Source organism: Macaca thibetana, chromosome 14 (assembly GCF_024542745.1).
Source record: "Macaca thibetana thibetana isolate TM-01 chromosome 14, ASM2454274v1, whole genome shotgun sequence".
NCBI classification, from domain to species: domain Eukaryota; kingdom Metazoa; phylum Chordata; class Mammalia; order Primates; family Cercopithecidae; genus Macaca; species Macaca thibetana.
The window spans coordinates 15061849-15083604 of NC_065591.1; the positions used below are offsets into that span (position 1 = coordinate 15061849).

At 38.6% G+C, this 21756-nt stretch overlaps 2 protein-coding genes across 3 annotated transcripts in view; both read left to right on the forward strand.

Annotated features, from left to right (window-relative positions):
* The window catches only part of MED19 (mediator complex subunit 19), a 751866-nt gene that overhangs the window by 225497 nt on the left and 504613 nt on the right, over positions 1-21756 (forward strand). The window lies entirely within an intron of this gene.
* Positions 1-21756, forward strand: part of LOC126936120 (olfactory receptor 10Q1) — a 129329-nt gene that overhangs the window by 70881 nt on the left and 36692 nt on the right. The gene's annotated exons all lie outside the window — the stretch shown is intronic.

A 21756-nucleotide genomic window follows, 5' to 3' on the forward strand; every position in this document is an offset into this window, starting at 1 on the left:
ACAGTATACATCCTGCAAGGATGGGAATTCAATATGCATTGTAAATCACCAATTCACAGCATGAGATTCTGCATTTGGTTATCAGAAACCTCAGTTCTACCACTACAAGAGATATAGGTCACTTTGAGGACAGACATACAAGTTTTTACACCATTTATGCAGTGCTTGAGCTTAGAATTTGAACTCCTGAACTCATCCTTTCTTTTCCACTTGGTCTAGTGAAATTATGTAATAGAAGCAGCTAGTCCATTTCATTATACTCACTAGTTTGATAAAAGTATGTGAAAGTATTATATGCACATTCACCCAGAACTTTGCCTCTTACAAATATTTGATTGGATGTATCCAATCGTGATGTTTTGCATATCCCTATTGCCACATCACACCATGGACCTTTAGCATTATGGAGGGTAATTTGCTTGCCCAAATCTACTGATTTAAATATTAATCTCATCTAAAAGATAATCTCACAGGAGTGTCTAGACTAGCAAAGATAACGCATATAACTAACCATCACAGCCCAGAAGATGACAAAGAATCTGATGTAAGTTAAATCTCGGTATAATGTTTCTTCTATACCAAACTCTAAGGAAAGGCTTGTAACAATAGTTAACTATAGAAATAGAAACTCATCAGCTGGGCGTGGTGACTCATGCTTGTAATCCCAGCATTTTGGGAGGTCATGGTAGGATCATGTGAGGTCAGGAGTTCAAGACCAGCCTGGCCAACATGGTGAAACCCATTCTCTATTAAATATACAAAAATTAGCCAGGGCAGTAGTGTGCACCTGTAGTCCCAGCTACTCGGGAGGCTGAATCAGGAGAATCGCTTGAACCCAGGAGGCACAGGTTGCACTGAGCTGAGATTGTGCCATTGTACTCCAGCCTAGGCAACAGAGCAAGACTACATCTCAAAAAAAAAAAAAAAAAAAAAAAAGGGAAATAGAAACTCATCATGTGAAATATTGCTTTGAAACATAAAGCCATCAACTGAGTCTTAAATACAATATATATTTAGTTTCAAGAAATTCTCATTGTGTGTTTTAATTTGTATTGATAAATAGTTGCATATATTTATGGGATACATCGTGGTCTTTTGAGATATGTATACAGTAGTCCCCCCTTATCTAAAGGGGATACATTTCAAGACCCCCAGTGAATGCACAAAACCATGGATAGAAAGAACCCTATATATGCTGTTTCTTTCATACATATATACCTATGATAAAGTTTAATTTTAAATTAGGCACAATAAAAGGTTAACAACAATAACTAACAGCAAAACGGAACAATTACAACAATATGCTAGCATTGCAACTCTTGCTCTTTGGAGGCCATTATTAAGTAAAATAAGGGTTACTTGAACACAAGCACTGGGATACAGCAACAGTTGATCTTATACATGAGACAACAAGTGACTAACAAGAAGGTAGCACGTACCATGTGGATATGCTGGACAAAGGGATGATTGACATCCTGGATTGGGGAATTTCATCATGCTACTCAGAACAACACACAATTTAAAACTTTTGAGTTATTTCTGGAATTTTCTATTTAATATTTTCCAACCTCAGTTGCCTATGGGTAACCACAACCTCAGATAGCATAACATGAAAAAGGGAAGACTATTGTATACAGTAGAAAGATTAAATCAAGCAATTAACATATCCATCATCTCACCAACTTATTATTTTTTTGTGGTGAGGATGTTTAAAATCTATTCGTTTAGCAATTTTGAAATACATGGTACATTATTATTAACTGTGGTCACCATATAGTACAATAGATCAGTATATCTTATTCTTCAAGTCTAACTGAAACTTTATACCCTTTGATCAAAATCTCCCTTTTCTCCATCCCTCCCCAGCTTCCGGACTCTGGTAACTGCCTTTTTTAGATTGATTCCATATCTTGGCTATTGTGGACAGTGCTGCAATGAACATGGATGTGCAGACATCTCTTCAACATGCTGATTTCATTTCCTTTGTATATATACTAAGAAATGGGATCGTTCTCATTAGTTTTAATCTTTAGAAAAATGTTAAACCCTTAGTCTAATAAGTTATTGAAAGCAGTGTGACATTGTTTAAATGAATAGATACTTGTCCTCCTAAGTATCTTCTAATTCTCCACTCATTTTCTTTAAGGTCCTAAAGAGTCACTGAGTTTTATTGCTGGATAGTAAGAGGGAAGTATTCGATAGAATCAGAAGAACAGAGTTGGTTCTAGTTTTGCTAGACTTTTTGGGCACTTCACACAAATCAAGTAATTTCTCTGGATCTCAGTTTCTTCATAAAGATATCTGACAATAGGATTTTCAAAATCCTCATAATCAAATGTGCATAATCAAATTTAGTAGTGTGCTGTTTCAGACATGCTGACTTTCTTCCAGCTTCAAGTCCTTTACAAGTTCTGTTCCCTTTCCCCTTTGTTTGAACTGCTTTTCTCCACAATGTGGTAGCTGTTTTTTTCCTACTTTACAGATTTCGTCACAAATGTCACCTCTTCAGAGAAGATGCTTTTGATGACGTCTTCTTCCAATCATTCTCTATCCTATTATCTTGTGGTATTTTCTCCATGGAGTTTATCACTGTCTGATAATATCTCATTTACTTATTTAACCTGTTGGTTATCTGTTTCACTAGATATAATGTAAGCTTCATGAAAGTAGGAATCTTGCCTGTTTTATTCATCTTTGTATCCCCAAAACTTAGAACAGTGATGGACACATCATATTACACATAAATGTGTTTAATCATCAATCAATCAATTATGGACCAAACTCTAAATGGGTGAACCTTAAGACTGTGTAATCATCACCTAGGGTCATAGTCACATCTCAAAGAGTACATAACAAACATATGTTCCATTGTAAATGTCTAATATACCAAGGAAAGTAAGAAAAAGAGAATTATAATAAGAACAAAGATTTTTTTTTAATTAGCAGACTTTAATATGGCAAGATAATATCTGGGCAGGTACATGCTCAAAGTCTATGAAATTTTTATGGTATGTTGAGTGAATATGTATACTTTCTTCAAATTCTGGAAAACTATAATAAGGGAGTTATTTTTAAAGTAACAGAGGAAAGTAACAAAAGAAAATTAAATGTTTTCCATTGTTTCTTTATCCAAGTGAAGATATCAGAATCTCCTTTTCTACACATAAAATGTAAATATTGTCTCAGTTTTCCAGGGCAATAAGAATTTGGGACTTGGGCTGAACCTTGCTATGACAGATATAATGGGAATACACTTGAAACAGCAGACTTAGAGGACCATGTTTAGGGAACTTTGTATTTGTTGGAAAATTATTTTGAGAACCAAGAATATTCCTAAAGGGTAATACTGGTCTTTACTTTGACATGTATACTCCAATATTCCATTGACTGGAGATGCTGCACACTTTTAAACAACCAGATCTCATGAGAACTCACTCACTTGCACAAGAACAACACCAAGGAGATGTTGCTAAACAGTTCATGAGAAATCTACCCTCCATCATCAAACCACCTCCCACCAGGCCCCATTTCCAACATTGGGAATTACAAGTTGACATGAGATTTGATGAGACACAGATCCAAACCATATCGCTGACTACAGTAAAATTCTCAAAGTTAATCATTGTGACCCAGATTGCAAAGACCTCCATCATAACATAGATAGAATAGCCTTTAAATGTCTTTTGTTGTAGCCTTCTATAAACTATGTCCTTGAAGAATAATTTTTTTTCACAGTGCTGCCCAACTGTTGGATGCAAAGTTGTTTTCCTTAGAGGCCCCTAGACAAGTAATTTGATTAAGAAATAATCTTTTTCCCCTTTTTTATTTGTACAAATACAACAGGTACAAGTGCAGTTTTGTTACATGGATAGGTTGTGTAGTGGTGAAGTCTGAGCAGTCAGTGTAACCATCATCCAAATAATATTTTATCTATTATGTGGTTTCACATCCCTCACCCCCTTTCCAGCCTCCCATCATTCCAAGTCTCCAGTGTCTGCTATTGAACATTGTATGTCCACTGTACACATTATTTATCTCCCACTTATAAGTGAGAACATGTGGTATTTGTCTTTCTGGGTCTAATTTGTTTCACTTAAGTTAACAGCCTCCAGTTCCATGTATGTTCTGCAAAAGACATGACCTCATCCTTTCTTAAGGCTGAATATATATACTACATTTTCTTTATCCATTGACCTGTGGATGGACACGTAGGTTGATTCCAAATCTTTGCTATTGATAATAGTGCTGTGATAAATATATGAGTGCAGGTATCTTTTTCATATAATGATTTATTTTCTTTTGGGTAGATATTCAGTAGTGGGGTTGTTGGATCAAATAGTGGTTCTATTTTTAATTCTTTGAGAAATCTCCATACTGTTTTCCATAGAGGTTGTACTAATTTACATTCCCACCAATAGTATATAAGCATTCTTTTTCTCTGCATCCTTACCAAAGTCGACTTTTTAATAATAGCCATTCTGCCTGGTGTAAGATGATATCTCATTGTTTGCATTCTTTATCTGTCATTACTGACTTTCCATTTTGGGTACTGACTTTCCATTAAAGGCTATTTCTATTTGGCTAGTGTGATCCTTTGGTAGTGTCACATTCGTGTTTTTCATAGCTCAGAATTCTTACACTGCTTCCCTCTCATCTGGAAAGACTGACACTTCTAATGTTTGTAATTATTTTCATGCAGATAGGTTTTTTTGTTTGTTTGTTTCTTTATATTTTTTTTTCTTGACATTCCTCCCCTTCCTAGGGTGTGTGACTATAGAGTATGCTGGATAGGGTCTTAGGCTATGCACTTCTCTAGGCAGGTTTTATATTGGGCTGTGCAGTTTGGCCTAAAGACCAGTAGATAGTGCTTATGGGTAAGAGCCAGCTGTGGCCCTATATGATCCTCACCAAGTTAGTGTCTCCTTTGCACAGGTTCGAGGTTAGTCCTACTTGATGATAACCCACCAGGTCTCTCTGGCACTTGCTCGCCAGTCTTCCTGGACCTGAAGTCTTGACCCAGAACCGGCACTGTTGCAGTCATCTTTCTGCTGATGAAAGCCATCCTGATGTTAGCTGCCTGCCCTCCTGGATTCCTGCATCTGTCCTGATCACCCTAATGTATTCCTGGCCTGGCTTCTAGACAGGCCAGACTCTGTATAATTAGCTTTTGCTTCAGTTTCCCTCCCTAAACATCAGTTCATGAAAGTAGAGTTCTTACCTTTATCATAGACCACCCAAATGGGTTCTAACACCTGCCTAGCACTTGCCAGTCCTTTGACTGAGAGAGAAGGAGTTGAAATATTGTCCCAAATCTCCTAGTCTGGTTGGAGTTCTGAATAAAGGACTGGTTAGCCAAGACCAAACCACAGGATTAATTATCTCTTGCTAATCCAAGAAAATAGTTGCACCATCTCCATCCATACTGTCCTAGTCCAGTCCACCATTAGCTCTCATCTGAACTTGCTAAAAGTATCTCTAATGAGTCTAGATTTTATTCCTGACAATCCATTGACTGGAAGAGAATGAATAATTAGCCAAGACATGTTATTTCTCCAGGTTTCCCCTGCTCACTACCTGTCTCTCCACTTGTGCAGTCTATGCAATAATTGGCATGAAATTGTTAAAAAGGAACTACCAAGCTCCTACTCTTGCCAGACATGGAGTCAGAAAGTAACACCCAGGGTGTGTCAGGGTGGTAATGTTTCTGTCTAATAAGAATGTTACTCTTTCCCTTTAAGGATTTTTATTGCACAGATAGTAAAAGGTCAGAGATTTTATCATCATCATTCTCACCGTCACTAACGTCTTTCCCAGATTCATAAGAACAAGAAAAAATCAGCCCACTTCAGAGTTTATTGAAGGAAACTTCTGCTTCCTCGAAATATTACCGTAAAACCTTGGGATATCATTTTTGTGCCTTCATAAATCAAAGGTTACATTAAGCACATTCTGAAAATAAGAAGTAACATACAGAACAACAAGGGGTATGGAGTAAAGAACTTTCACAAAGCAAGGACAAGAGGAACACGTTGATCAGAACAGTCGTTTTCTCCCTAGTATCAGTTCTTTAATGAGGTGGCCATGAAATTGTGCCACTCAGCTCTCCAGAGGCAGGAAGCATGATTCATGGATTTGAATTTCGCCAGATGCTAAAACCCAATCCACCACTGTGTCTGTGGCATGGCCACATGTCCCATAGACTGCTTGCAGCCAATGATTATGTTAGGAATACAAAGGCAACCCCATTCCTGGAAGATGTAGGTTAACTGTGACTTAAAAGATTGGATAAGGACACTCCATCAACTCTGTTGAAACTCTTAGAACTATCCTGCAGCCTGAGATTCTACCTGTTCAAGCCTTCCTTTTATATAAGGGTCAGATCTGCATCATTGTCCAACAGCTCTCCCTGCCTTCCCTGGCTCCCTCCCCCTCCTCTCTAATAAAATTTACCCCAATATCTGTTTCACATCTAATCCTGCATTGGCATCTACTTCTCAGAGTATTCAAATCAATGTACTTAATAACAGTAAACTGGTAGCTTGTATCAGACCTTCCAGTATGTCATGTTATGTTGTCTGTTCCTTGTTGTGTTTTTTTTTATTATTTTTCATTTGTATGGATACATAGTAGGTGTATATATTTATAGAGTACATGAGATATTTTTATACAGGCATACAATGCAAAATAATCACATCAGGGTAAATGGGGTATCCATTATCTCAAGCATTTATCATATCTTGGTGTTACAAATGTTCCAAATCATATTCTTTTATTTTTAAATGTACAATAATTTTTTGTTGACTGTAATCACCCTATTGTGCTATCAAATGCTAGGTCTTATTCATTCTGTCTAACTACATTTTTGCACCCATTAACTATCCCCACCTCCCCACCTTCCCCCCACCCTGTCTATCTCCATGAGTTCAACTGGTTTGATTTTTAGCTCCCACAAATAAGCAACAACATGTCACTTAACATATTGTCCTCCAGTACCATCCATGTTGTTTCAAATTACAGGATCTCATTTTTTTTTAAATGGCTGAATGATACTCCATTTTGTATATGTACCCCATTTTTTTTCTTTCTTTTTCCTTTTTTTTTTTTTTTTTTGGTGTGTGTGTGCTTTTTATTGTTGTTGTTGAGACAGAGTCTTGCTCTGTCACCCAGGCTGGAGTGCAGTGGTGCAATCTCTGCTCACTGCAACTTCCGCCTCCCAGATTCAAGCAATTTTCCTGCCTCTGCCTCCTGAGTAGCTGGAATTACAGGCGTGCGCCACCATGCCCAGCTAGTTTTTGTATTTTTAGTAGAGACAGGGTTTCACCGTGTTAGCCGAGCTGATCTTGAACTCCTGACCCCAGGTGATCCACCTGCCTTGGCCTCCCAAAGTGCTGGGATTACAGATGTGAGCCACGGGGCCTGGCCCTATGTACCCCATTTTCTTTATCCATTCATCTGTTGATGAACACTTCACTTGCTTCCAAATCCTGGCTATTGTGAGCAGCGCTGCAGTGAACATGAGAATGCATATATATACTCTTTAATATACTGATTTCCTTATATATATACACGCATATGTATATGTGTATATATATATGCATATATATACTCTTTAATATACTGATTTCCTTTCTTTTCAATATATACCTAGCAGTGGGATTGCTGGATTGTATGGTAGCTCTAGTTTTATTTTTCTAAGGACTCTCCATACTGTGCCACAGGGTTGAACTAATTTAAATTCCCACCAACTGTATACAAGGATTCCCCTTTCTCTGCATCCTTACCAGTATTAATTACTGTCTGTCTGTTGGATAAAAGTCAATGTAACTGAGGTGAGATGATATTTCATTGTAGTTTGATTTGCATTTATCTGATAATCAATGATGTTGAACACCTTTTCATATGCCTGTTTACCATTTGTATGTCTTCTTTTGGGGAACATCTATTCAGGTCTTTTGCTCATTTGTTTTCACTTATACATATTCAACTTTTATTTTAGATTTAGGAGTCTATGTGCAGGTTTATTACCTGGGTATATTGTGTGATGCTGACGTTTGGCAGTATGATTGCTCCCATCGCCCAAGTACTGAGCATAGTACCCAATAATTTTCCAACTCTTGCCCATCTCCCTCTCCCCTTTAGTAGTCCATAGTGTCTATTGTTGTTATCTTTATGCCTATGAGTACCCATTGTTTAGCTGCCATTTTTAAACGAGAACACGTGGTATTTGGTGTTCTGTGCCTGCATTAATTCCCTTAGGATAATAATCTCCAGCTGCATCCATGTTGTTACAAAGGATATGATTTCATTCTTTTTTATGGTTGCACAGTATTCCATGGTGTAAAAGTACTACATTTTCTTTAACCAATCCACAGATGATGGGCACGTAGGTTGATTTCATGTCTTTGCTATTCTAAGTAGTGCATACTGGTGTGTGTGTTTTTTGGTAAAATGATTTATTTTTTCCTGCATATGTCCAGTTTTGGGATTGCTGAGTCAAATGATAGTTCTTTCTTTTTTCAACTTTTACTTTGGTCATTTTATTTTTATTTATTTTTATTTTTTATTTCCATAGTTTATTGAGGAATAGGTGGTGTTTGGTTACATGAGTAAATTATTTAGCAGTGATTTGTGAGATTTTGCTGCACCCATCACTTGAGCAGTATACACTAAACCCAATTTCTACTCTTTTTTCCCTCAGCCCCTTCCCACCCTTTCTCCCTGAGTCCCCGAAGTCCACTGTGTCATTCTTATGCCTTTACATCCTCATAGCTTAGCTCCCACTTATGAGTGAGAGCATATGATGTTTGGTTTTCCATTCCTGAGTTACTTCACTTTGAATAATAGTCTCCAGTCTCATCCAGGTCACTGTGAATGCCATTAATTCATTCCTTTTAATGGTTGAGTAGTATTCCATCACATATATATACACACATATATCTCACAGTTTCTTTATCCACTTGTTGATTGATGAGCATTTGGGTTGGTGCCACATTTTTGCGATTGTGAATTGTGCTGCTATAGATATGCGTGTGCAAGTATCTTTTTCGTATAATGACTTTTTTTCCTCTGGGTAGATACCCAGTAGTGGAAATGCTGAATCAAATGGTAGTTCTACTTTTAATTCTTTAAGGAATCTCCACACTGTTTTTCATAGTGGTTGCACTAGCTTACATTCACACCAGCAGTGTAGAAGTGTTCCCTGTTGGCATCTATGCCAACATCTATTTTTTTTATTATGACCATTCTTGCAGGAGTAAGGTGGTATCACATTGTGGTTTTGATTTGCATTTCCCTGATCATTAGTGATGTTGAGCATTTTTTCATATGTTTATTGGCCCTTTGTATATTTTCTTTCAAGAATTGTCTATTCATGTCCTTAGTCCACTTTTTGGTGGGATTGTTTTTTTTTTTTTCCTTGCTAATTTGTTTGAGTTTGTTGTAGATTCTGGATATTAGTCCTTTGTCAGAGGTATAGATTGTGAAGATTTTCTCCCACTCTGTGGGTTGTCTGTTTACTCTTCTGACTGTTCCTTTTGCCAGGCAAAAGCTCTTTAGTTTAATTAGGTCCCAGCTCTTTATTTTGTTTTTGTTGCATTTGCTTTTGGGCTCTGGGTCAAAAAATCCTTGCCTAAGCCAATGTCTAAGAAGGTTTTCCAAAGTTATTTTCTAGAATTTTAATAGTTTCAGGTCTTAGATTTAAGTCCTTAATCCATCTTGAGTTGATTTTTGAATAAGGTGAGAAATGAGGATCCAATTTCATTCTCCTACATGTGGCTTGCCAATTATCCCAGCACCGTTTGTTGAATTGGATGTCCTTTCCCCACTTTATGTTTTTGTTTCTTTTGTCAAAGATCAGTTGACTGTAAGAATTTGGATGTATTTGTCGGTTCTCTATTCTCTTCCATTGTTCTATGTGCCTATTTTTATGCCAGTATCATGCTGTTTTGGTGACTATGGCCTTGTAGTATAGTTTGAAATAAGGTAATGTGACGCTTCCAGATTTGCTCTTTTTGCTTAGTCTTGCTTTGGTTATGTGGGCTCTTTTTTGGCTCCATATGAATTTTAGAATTTTTTTTTAATTCTGTGAAGAATAATGGTGGTATGTTAATGGGAATTGCATTGATTTGTAGATTGCTTTTGGCAGTATGGTCATTTTCACAATATTGATTCTACCTATCCATGAGCATGGGATGTGTTTCCATTTGTTTGTGTCGTCTATCATTTCCTTCAGCAGTGATTTGTAGTTTTCCTTGTAGAGATCTTTCACCTCCTTGGTTAGGTATATTCTTAAGTATTTTATTTATTTTTTTATGCAGCTGTTGTAAAGGGGGTTGAGTTCTTGATTTGATTCTCCACTTGGTCGCTGTTGGTGTGTAGAAGAGCTACTGATTTGTGTACATTAATTTTGTATCCTGAAACTTTGCTGAATTCTTTCATCAGTTCTAAGAGCTTTCTGGAGGAGTCTTTTGGGTTTTCTAGGTAAAGAATCATATCATCAGCAAACAGCAACTTGACTTCCTCTTTACCAATTTGGATGCCCTTTATTTTTTCCTTTTGTCTGATTGCTCTGGCTGGGACTTCCACTACTATGTTGAAGAGGAGTGGTGAGAGTGGGCATCCTTGTCTTGTTCCAGTTCTCAGAGGGAATGCTTTCAACTTTTCTCCATTCGGTATTATGTTGGTTGTGGGTTTGTCATAGACGGCTTTTATCACATTGAGATATGTCTTGTGTATATGTGCCGATTTTGCTGAGAGTTTTAATCATAAAGGGATGCTGGATTTGTTGATTGCTTTTTCTGCAACTATTGAGATGATCATGTGATTTTTGGCTTTGATTTTATTTATGTGTGTATCACATTTATTGACTTATATATGTTAAACCATCCCTGAATCCCTGATATGAAACCCACTTGATCATGGTGGATTATCTTTTTGATATATTTTTTTAATTCAATTAGTTTGTATTTTGTTAAGGATTTTAGCATCTATGCTCATCAGGGTTATTGGTCTGTAGTTTTGGTTTTTTGTTTTGTTTGGGTTTTGGTTATGTCCTTTCCTGGTTTTTGTAATAGGGTGATACTGGCTTCATACAATGATTTAGGGAGGGTTCTCTCTTTCTTTATCCTGTGGAATAGTGTCAATATGATTGATACCAATTCTTCTTTGAATGTCTGGTAGAATTCTTCTGTGAATCCATCTCTTCCTGGACTATGATTTTTGTTGGTAAGTTTTTAATTGCCATTTCAATCTTGCTGCTTGTTATTAGTCTGCTCAGAATATCTACTTCTTCTTCATTTAGGCTAGGAGGGTTGCATCTTTCCAGGAACTTAACCATCTCCTCTACATTTTCTAGTTCATGTGCATAAAGGTGTTCATAATAGTCTTGAATGATCTCTTGTATTTCTGTAGTGTTACTTGTAATATCCCCTGTTTCGTTTCTCTCTTCTTTTCTTCATTAATCTTGCTAGTGGTCTATCAGTTGTATTTATCTTTTTAAAAAAATAGCTTTTTGTTTCATTTGTCTTTTGTAATTTTTTTAATTCAATTTCATTTAGTTCTGCTCTGATTTGTTATTTCCTTTCTTCTCCTTGCTTTGGTTTGGTTTGGTTTGTTCTTCTCTAGTTCCTTGAGGTGTGACCCTATATTGTCTGTTTGTGCTCTTTCAGACTTTTGATATAGGTGTTTAGGGCTATAAACTTTCCTCTTAGCACTGCCTTTGCTGTACCCCAGAGGTTTTGATAGGTTGTATCACTACTGTCATTCAGGTTGAAAATTTTTTAAATTTCCATCTTGATTTCATTTTTGACCCAGTCATCATTCAGGAGCAGGTTATTTAATTTCCATGTATTTGCATGGTTTTGAAGGCTCCTTTTGGATTTGATTTCCAGTTTTTCTCTACTGTGGTCTGAGAGAGTGCTTGATATAATTTTAGTTTTTTGAATTTATTGAGACTTGGTTTGTGACCTATTATATGGTCTATCTTGGAGAAAGTTCCATGCACTGTTGAATAGAATGCATATTCTACAGTTGCTTGATAGAATGTTCTGTAAGTATTCGTTAAATCGATTTGTTGGTGTTCTTTGTGCTTCTTGTATTGGGATGTCTAGTTCTCTAACAAGGCTGGGGAAGTTTTCCTCAATTTTTCCCCCAAATATATTTTCCAAACTTTTAGATTTCTCTTCTTCCTCAGGGACACCGATTATTCTTAGGTTTGTTTGTTTAACATAATCTCAGACTTCTTGGAGGCTTTGTTCATATTTTTATTCTTTCTTCTTTGTCTTTGTTGGATTGAGTTAATGCAAAAACTTTGTCTTTGAAGTCTGAAGTTCTTTCTTCTGCTTGTTCAATGCTATTGCTCAGACTTTCCAGAACATTTTGCATTTCTATAAGTGTGCCCATTGCTTTCTGAAGTTTTGATTTTTTATTTATGCTATTTCACTGAATATTTTTCCCTTCACTTCTTATATCAATTTTTAAAATTTCCTTACATTGTGCTTTGCCTTTCTCTGGTGCCTCCCTGATTATCTTAATAACTAACCTTCTGAATTCTTTTTCAGGTAAATCAGGGATTTCTTCTCGGTTTGGATCCATTGCTAGGGAGCTAGTGTGGTGTTTTGAGGGTGTTAAAGAACCTTGTTTTGTCATATTACCAGAGTTGGTTTTCTGGTTCCTTCTCATTTGGGTAGGTTCTGTCAGAGGGAAGGTCTAACGCTCAAGGCTGTTGTTCAGATTCTTTTGTCCCATGGGATGTTTCCTTGATGTAGCACTCTCCTCCTTTTCCTAGGGCTGTGGCTTCCTGAGAGCCGAGCTGTAGTGATCGTTATCTCTCTTCTGGATCTAGCCACGCAGCAAATCTACCAGGCTCTGGGCTGGTACTGTGGGTTGTCTTTAGAGTCCTGTGATGTAAACTGTCTGCGGGTCTCTCAACACTTGCTCCAGTGGAGGTGGCAAGGGGGTGAAGTGGACTCTGTGAAGGTTCTTAGTTTTGGTTGATGAGTGCACTATTTTTGTGCCAGTTGGCTTCCTGCCAGGAGGTGGCACTTTCAAGACAGCATCAGCTATAGTAGTATGGGGGAGGAACAGGCAGTGGGCAGGGCCCTAGAACTCCCTAGAACATTTTTCTTCAGTTACCAGGGTGTGTAGGGAAGAACCATTAGGTGGGGACAGGGTTAACCATGTCTGAGCTCAGACTCTAGTTGGATGGGTCTTGCTGTGGCTGTGTGGGAGATAGGGGAAAGTTTCCCGGGTCAATGGAGTTATGTTCCTAGGAGGATTATGGCTGCCTCTACTGTATCATGCAGGTTCTCAGGGAAGCTTCTCAGGTTCTACAGCTTCCAATGAGACCAACACCGAAGGCAGATGCTGGGGAAAGCCAGCAGTCACAGACTTCACCCAGCTCCCATGCAACCCAAATGGCCTGTGTCACTCCCACCGTGCCTCTGCCAACAGCACTGGGTCTGTCTCCAGGCAGTGGATGAGCAGGGCTGAGAACTTGCCCCAGGCCGCCCGCCTCCCAGCTGTAAAAGCAAATATGGTTTTCCTTCTTTTCCAGCCTGTGGAGTCTGCACACTGGATTCACACCCTCCCCAAAGTTCTGGCCAGGAGACTTCTCTATGGGTTCAAATTGTTACAAAGTTCAATTGGAGGTTTCTTCCTCCCTATGACATTTTCCCAGTGCCTCTGGCAGACCTCCTCAAAGACCCCTGTGAGGCAAGCCAGAAATGGCTTGCTAGGGGACCCAGCAAGACCACAGGGATTTTCTTGCTGTTTCCTCTACCCCTGTATTTTGCATGGCTCTCTAAATTGACTCAGTTCCCGGTAAGGTCAGAATCTTCTCCCATAATCTAGACCTTCAGGTTCCCCAGTGGGGTGTGTGTTTGGGGACAGATGATCTTCCTTTCCCACTTCCACAGTTTGGGCACTGACAGTATTTGGGTGTGTCTCCCAGGTCCTGCAGGAGCAATCCACTTCCTTCAGAGGATCTGTGGGTTCTCTTGGCTTTCCCAGTGTATTCCTGCAGCCGTTCTGGAGCAAAAGTTCACAATGCGAGACTCCACATGCTGTTCTGTCTGTCTGAGTGGGAGCTGCAATCTAGTCTTGCCTCCCATCTGCCATGATCTCCAAATTATAGTTTGCCCATTTTTCACTCAGACTATTAGATTTTTTGCTATTGTGTTGTTTGAGTTCATTATATATTCTGATGATTAATCCTTTGTCAGAGGGGTGGTTGGCAAATATTTTCTCCCCTTTGTGGGTTCTCCCTTCTGTGGGTTCTCTTTTCACTTTGTAGATTGTTTCCTTTGCTGTGCAGAAGCTTTTTAACTTGATGTTGTCCCATTTGCCCATTTTTGCTTTGGTTGTGTGTGAGAGTATTACTTAAGACATCTTTGCCCAGACCAATGTCCTGGAGAGTTTTTTCAATATTTTCTTATAGTAGTTTTATAGTTTGAGGTCTTATATTTAAGCCTTTAATCCATTTTGATTTATTGTTTGTATATGTGAGAGATAGGGGTTTACTTTCATTCTTCTGCATATTCAGTTTTCCCACCATCATTTGTTGAAGAAACCTGTCCTTTCCCCAGTGTATATTCTTGGCACCTTTGTTGCAAATGAGTTCACTGTAGATGTATGTATTGAGTTCTAGGTTCTCTATTCTGTTCCATTGGTCTATGTGTTTTCATGCCAGTACCATGCTGTTTTGTTAACTACAACTCTGTAGTATAATTTGAAGTCAGGTAATGTGATGATTCTAGTTTTGTTCTTTTTGCTTAGATGGCTTTGGCTATTATAGGTGTTTTGTGGTACCACAGAAATTTTAGGATTATTTTGTCTGTTTTTAATTAGGCATAAGATAGCTCTTCAGCAAACTATGTACAGCCCTCACTAAGGTGTGAATTCAGTATCTTCTAGTTAGACCCTTTTTCTCAGTAAAATTATTTCATAAAGAACCTCTTTGATGATCTAGCAAGATGGCCACATACAAACAGCTACAGTCTACAGCTTCCAATGAGACCAACACAGAAGGCAGATTATTTCTGCATTTCCAACAGAGGTACCCAGATCATCTTGTTGGGACTGGTTAGATAGTGGGTGCATCCCACGAAGGGTGAGCAGAAGCAGGGTGTGTGGTGTTGCCTCACCTAGGAAGTGCAAAGAGCCAGGAAACTCCCTCCCCTAGCCAAGGGAAGCTATGATGGACTTTGTCATGAGGGATGGTGCTATATGCCCAGATACTACACTTTTTCTACAGCTTTTGCAACCCACAGACCAGGAGATTCCCTCAGGCACCTACATCACCAGGGCCCTGGATTTCAAGCACAAAACTGGGCAGCCATTGGAGCAGATACTGAGCTAGCTGAAATAGTTTATTGTTTTGTTTTGTTTCATTTTCATACCCCAGTGGTTCCTGGAACACTAGAGATACAGAACCATTCACTACCCCTGGACAGGTGACTGAAGCCAGGTAGCCAAGTGATGTTGCTCAGCGGGTCCCACACCCACAACGTCCAGCAAGCTCAGATCCACTGGCTGGAAATTCTTGCTGCCAGCACAGCAGTCTGAAGTCGACCTGAGATGCTGAAGCTTACTGAATCTTGAGTAGGCAGTTATTCCTGCACAGTGCAAACAAAGCCACCAGGAAGTTCAAACTGGGCAAAGCCCATCCACAGCACAGCAAAGCATCTGTTGCCAGACTGCCTCTCTAAATTCCTCCTCTCTGGGCAGGGCATCCCTGAAAGAAAGGCAGCAGCCCCAGTCAGGGGCTTATAGATAAAACTTCCATATCCCTGGGACAGAGCCCTGGGGAAAGGGGCAGATGTGGTTGTAGCATCAGCAGATTTAAACACTCTTGCCTGCCAGCTCTGAAGAGAGCAGCAGATCTCCGAGCACAGTGCTCAAACTCTGCCAAGGGACGGACTGCCTCCTCAGGTGGGTCCCTGACCCCCATGCCTCGTGACTGAGAGATGACTTCCAGCAGAGGTTGACAGACATCTCATACAGGAGAGCTTCAGCTGGCATCTGGCTGGCACCCCTCTCAGATGAAGCTTCCAGAGGAAGGAGCAGGCAACTATTTTTGCTGTTTTGCAGCCTCCACTCGTGATATCCAGGCAAACAGGGCTTGGAGTGGACCTCCAGAAACTCCAGCAGACCTGCAGAAGAGGGGCCTGACTGTGAGAAAAAACTAACAAACAAAAAGTAATAATATCAACATCAACAAATAGGATGCCCACACAAAAACCCCATCCAAAAGTCATTAGCATCAAAGGTCAAAGGTAGATAAATCAAGGAAGATGAGGAAAAAACAGTGCATAAATGCTGAAAATTCCAAAAACCAGAATGCCTCTTCTCCTCCAAAGGATCACAATTCCTCACCAGCAAGGAAACAAAACTGGACAGAGAATGAGTTTGATGAATTCACAGAAGTAGGCTTTAGAAGGTGGTAATAACAAACTACTCCAAGCTAAAGGAGCATGTTCTAACACAATGCAGCGTAGCTAAGAACCTTGATAAAAGGTTACAGGAACTGCTCACTAGAATAATTAGTTTAAAGAAGAACATAAATGACCTGATGGAGCTGAAAAACACAGCAAGAGAACTTCTTGAAGCATACACAAGTAACAATAGCCAAATCAATCATGCAGAAAAAAGAATATCAGAGATTGAAGATCAACTTAATGAAATAAAGTGTGAAGACAAGATTAGAGAAAAAAGAATAAAAAGGAATGAACAAAGCCTCCAAGAAATATGGGACTATGTGAAAAGACAAAACTTATGATTGATAGGTGTGACTGAAAGTGACAGGGAGAACGGAACGAAGTTGGAAAACACACTTCGGGATATTATCCAGCAGAACTTCCCCAACCTAGCAAGACAGGCAAACGTTCAAATTCAGGAAATACAGAGATCACCACTAAAATAATCCTCAAGAAGAGTAACCCCAAGACACATAATCTTCAGATTCACCAAGGTTGAAATGAAGGAAAAAATGTTAAGGGCAGCCGGAGAGAAAGGTCAGGTTACCCACAAAGGGAAGCCAATCAGACTAACAGCAGGTCTTTCTGCAGAAACCCTACAAGCCAGAAGAGAGTGGGGGCCAATATTCAACATTCTTAAAGAAAAAAAAAAATTCAACCCAGAATTTCATATGCAGCCAAACTAAGCTTCATAAGTGAAGGAAAAATAAAATCCTTTACAGACAAGCAAATGCTGAGGGATTTTGGCACCACTAGGCCTACCTTACAAAGACTTGGAACCAACCCAAATGCCCATCAATGTTAGACTGGATAAAGAAAATGTGGCACATATATACCATGGAATACTATGCAGCCATAAAAAAGAATGAGTTCATGTCCTTTGCAGGGACATGGATGAACCTGGACACCATCATTCTCAGCAAACTAACACAGGAACAGAAAACCAAATATTACATGTTCTCTCTCATAGGTGGAAGTTGAACAATGAGAACACATGGACACAGGGGGGGAACATCATACACCAGGGCCTGTCGGGGAGTGCAGGGCTAGGAGAGGGATAGCATTAGGAGAAATACCTAATGTAGATGACGGGTTGATGGGTGCAGAAAAACACAATGGCACATGTATGCCTATGTAATAAACCTGCATGTTCTGCACATGTATTCCAGAACTTAAACTATAATAAAAAAGAGACAGAATTGACAAAAAAAGAACCTCTTCAATCATACACATAAAAATGTGTACACAAACACATGTAAGCCCCCACTATATGTATGTGTGTGTATGTATATGTATATATACACACACAGATAATCTACTTGTAAATGAGATATATAGAGATACAGATATCTAAAGAGGAGAAATGAGAGAAATAGCTAAGAATCTCGGCCTTACACATGGTACAAAGATGTGAACAGAGAATTTTATGGAATGCTGACTTAACAAACCTAATTTATGCCTGGGTGTACTACAGAGTTCACTTACAATAACGTAATTGTCTTTTAAATTTGCCCCATACTTTGTGTTAATGTGCCTATGTGCCATGTAGGTATGGAATACATAAATGAACATGCCTTTGATTGTCCTAGTAAAGTACTAACTTTATTATCCCTCCTGGATAGTGATTTCTTAGCATAGAGGCAGGGATTTGTGCTATAGAAAAGCTTTACAGAGTGCCAAATTCAAAATAGTAGGGTGAACAAACAAATTCCGGTTCAAACCTGAGTTTTTATAAAGTAGTATCTCCCTAAGGGCTGTCAACTGACTCCCTGCATCAGCATCACTGGCAGCATTTGGAGGAATTGCTAACCCAAGGTCCCATATCCAATACAAACATAATTTATGCCTGGGTGTATTACAGGGTTTACTTACAATAATATAATTGTCTTTTAAATTACAATTCCCCCAATTCCATTTGAAGGAATTGCTACCCCAAGGTTCCCTACCCAATACCACCCACTCAGATCTTCTGCAAACAGCATAAAAATATCCATTTAAAACAAACATTCAGTGATTCTATGTATTATGTAATAATATTGTGTTTCTACATAACAATCCAAAGTTTATATGTCAAACATTTGCAAATCAAATCTTCTTTTTATGTTGACCCACATTAAGATACCAGAGCTTATTTATCTTCATTTTTACTGATCTTTCTGAATCACTGTTAATCATCCTTAGGTTTCAGCTGTTGAGGTCACATCCCCAGTGACCCACCCTTCATGAAGCTTTTCTCTGTGAAGTCCTTGTTTTGTTTTTTGCTTGTCTAAACTAGGACATGAAAGTCCCTGAGATGATGGCATTTACAGGAATTCCACAAGGAGGCTGTCTGCATTGATAATTGTGAACCCCACTCACATTTTTTGAGTTTTCAAATTTCTTTTTTTAAATTTGGTTTCTTAAAATATCAGCTTTCTTGAAGGAAAGTATGCCAGTAGCCTCAACTCCTTTTGCTCAAATTCCCTTTGAGATTAATTAAATACAGTCTGTATATCGAGGTGGAGGGGAGTAGAATTATCGCAACAGCAAATTACTCGTTTCATGAAGTACTTGGTCCATTACTACAGTATTTCCTGATAGTTACTTTGTAAAATATGGAACATTAGAACAACATTTTTGGTGATTGAATATCTGAGTTTCCTTCATCTACTTCTCCAAGTATTTTCCCCCAGAGAGATGATGATGGGAATGTGGGTGTTTGTGAGATTCGGGACAATGGCTCTGACAACATACTCATGCTCTTACAGATGGCCAGTGGTTGAATCAGGATGCCAACCCAGGCCAAGGCCAACCAAAGCCTTATCACTATTTTGCTGTGGTCTGCTATTTTACATGCATGTGTGTGTGTAAATACATGTGATTATTTGTGCATATGTAAGTGTATAGCATGAAAGATGGAGATACTTCTGGACAGATGGACTACTTGATGGAGAAAAACTGAAGAGACTTCCTTGGTGTGATATATTTTATCCCATTTTAATACATACACCCCAAAAAATCTTTGTATGTTGAAATCCTAACCTCTGATACCTGGGAACGTGACTGTATTTGGAGACAATACATTTTAACTTAATTACTTAAAGAAGTAATTAAGTTAAAACAAGGTCATTAGGGTGAACCCTAATCCAATATGACTGGTGTCCTTCTAAGAGGGACAGAGACATGTACAGAAGGAAGACCATGTCGAGACACAGGGAAAAGGCAGCCATTGGCAAAGCAAAGAGAAAAATCACAAAAGAAAGCAACTCTGACAACACCTTGATCTCAGACTTCTAGCCTCCAGAATTGTAAAACAATAAATTTCTGTCACCTAAGCCACCCAGTCTGTGGTACTTTTATGGCAGCTCCAGCAAAGTAATACACATATCTACCAGACAAAAACTTGCTGTACCACTCTCTCACTCTCCAATGCAGCTTAGAGAAGAAAAATATTTTCATCACATAGTATTCAGAGTCATTAAATATGTCATATTCTTCACACATACATGCATTGTAACAGCATTCTCCCTGCTCAGCCACCTGAAAATAACTTTTGAAATCATGCTACACAATTTCCTGTCCCATAATAAATTCTTTAGACTCTTACTTGAAGTCAGGAAGTAGCAGACTAAGATTTTAACATCATTATTGCCATGTAATTCCATGTTTTACTTATAGAGGTACAAGTCTATAGGAGAAATTATTGAAGAAAGTACAAGAAGCCCTACATATTTTCTCAGTCATAAGTCCTCTACGTTACCCCTTCAGTTGTACCTAATTTCATAGCACGAGTTGTAGGACCATTCACTTGTTCCCTTATTCCCCCAAGCAAGAACCCACATAGACAACTTGCTTCTGAAGAAAATTTTTATACATACAGAAGCTAATCTATATTATTCAAAATGGATAGTTAGTAAGGAAGAATTGTTGGTGTTTCGTTAGAACTGATCAAGGAGAAGAATGCTCTCATTCTAAATTAGATTACTATTCTTAATCCATTTAACTGAAGTATCACTACGACAGTAAAGAAAATGTATCAGTGTACCACAGATGGATGAGAAAAAGACTTACAAATTTACAGTCCAGACATCTACAATTATATGCTCACCTACCAACCTCCCCATCTTTATCTTGAGTTGAAAGATTCACTTCCAGGATGGTCTCGATCTCCTGACCTCGTGATCCGGCCACTGCACTCCAGCCTGGGCGACAGAGTGAGACTCCGTCTCAAAAAAAAAAAAAAGAAAGAAAGATTCACTTCCATAGACTTTCAGATGTGAATCTTGAGTTATTTATACAATCATTTACTAAATAGTTTTGAGTATCTTCTATATGTCTGTTCCAATGGTTCTTAACTGGGGGCACTTTTGACTGCTAGGGGCCCATTTGGCAACATCTGGAGATATTTTTGATTAATATAACCAGAATGTGGTTACAATGCATGTATGTGTCATCTCGCGGGTAGAAAACAGGATGTTGTGAAACAAATATCCAGCCTAAAAGGCCAGCAGTGCCCAGGCTGGGAAATCCTAGTCTAGCCTTTTGTTACTCGTATTATGTGCATACAAGTTGAGAAAAGATTTGGTCATTGCCCTCACTGTGCTTATACACGAATAGGAGAGATAGAAGTTAATCAAATAGTAAACAAATAAAGTAAAATTGTAATGGTTGCAATGAAGGAGGAGTCAATGACATTCCAAAAGGAAAATTCCAAAAGATGCATTTGACCCTGACATAACCAAGGTCAAAAAATCTTCCCTGAGGAAGTTGTCATAAAACTGGGGCAAAGGATAATTAGAAGCTGATTAAGTAAAAATAACAGAGTCAACAGCCTGTGCAAAGGCCGGGTGGTGAGAGGAAGCATGGTGAAAAGAAGGGACTGAATGAAGGATGGAGTCACTGGAGAAAAGAGTCAGGAGACTAGAAGTTAGCAGAGATTAAACCTTATATTGGTTTTGTAATCCATATTATGGTTCATCCTTATATTATAATATATGCCAGATTTCACTTTCACTGAAAAGCCGTTGAGGTTTTTTAGTACCCCAAAAGCTACTGACATAAAAAAAATTGTTTAAAGAATATAGAGTCATGTCAGAAAGACTCAGCCAACTTGAAGAGGTTCCCACTAGTCAAAAATGGAGTAACATGATCATGATAACTACAATGGACAGGAAGGAAGTTCTAACTATTTTTAAGTCAGAGCATGTGGAGGGATTTCTGGAATGGCTGGCAAAGTTCTTTTTCCTTGATCTGAGCGGTGATACAAAGGGGTTTGGCTGGTAATATTTCACAAAGCTATACAGTT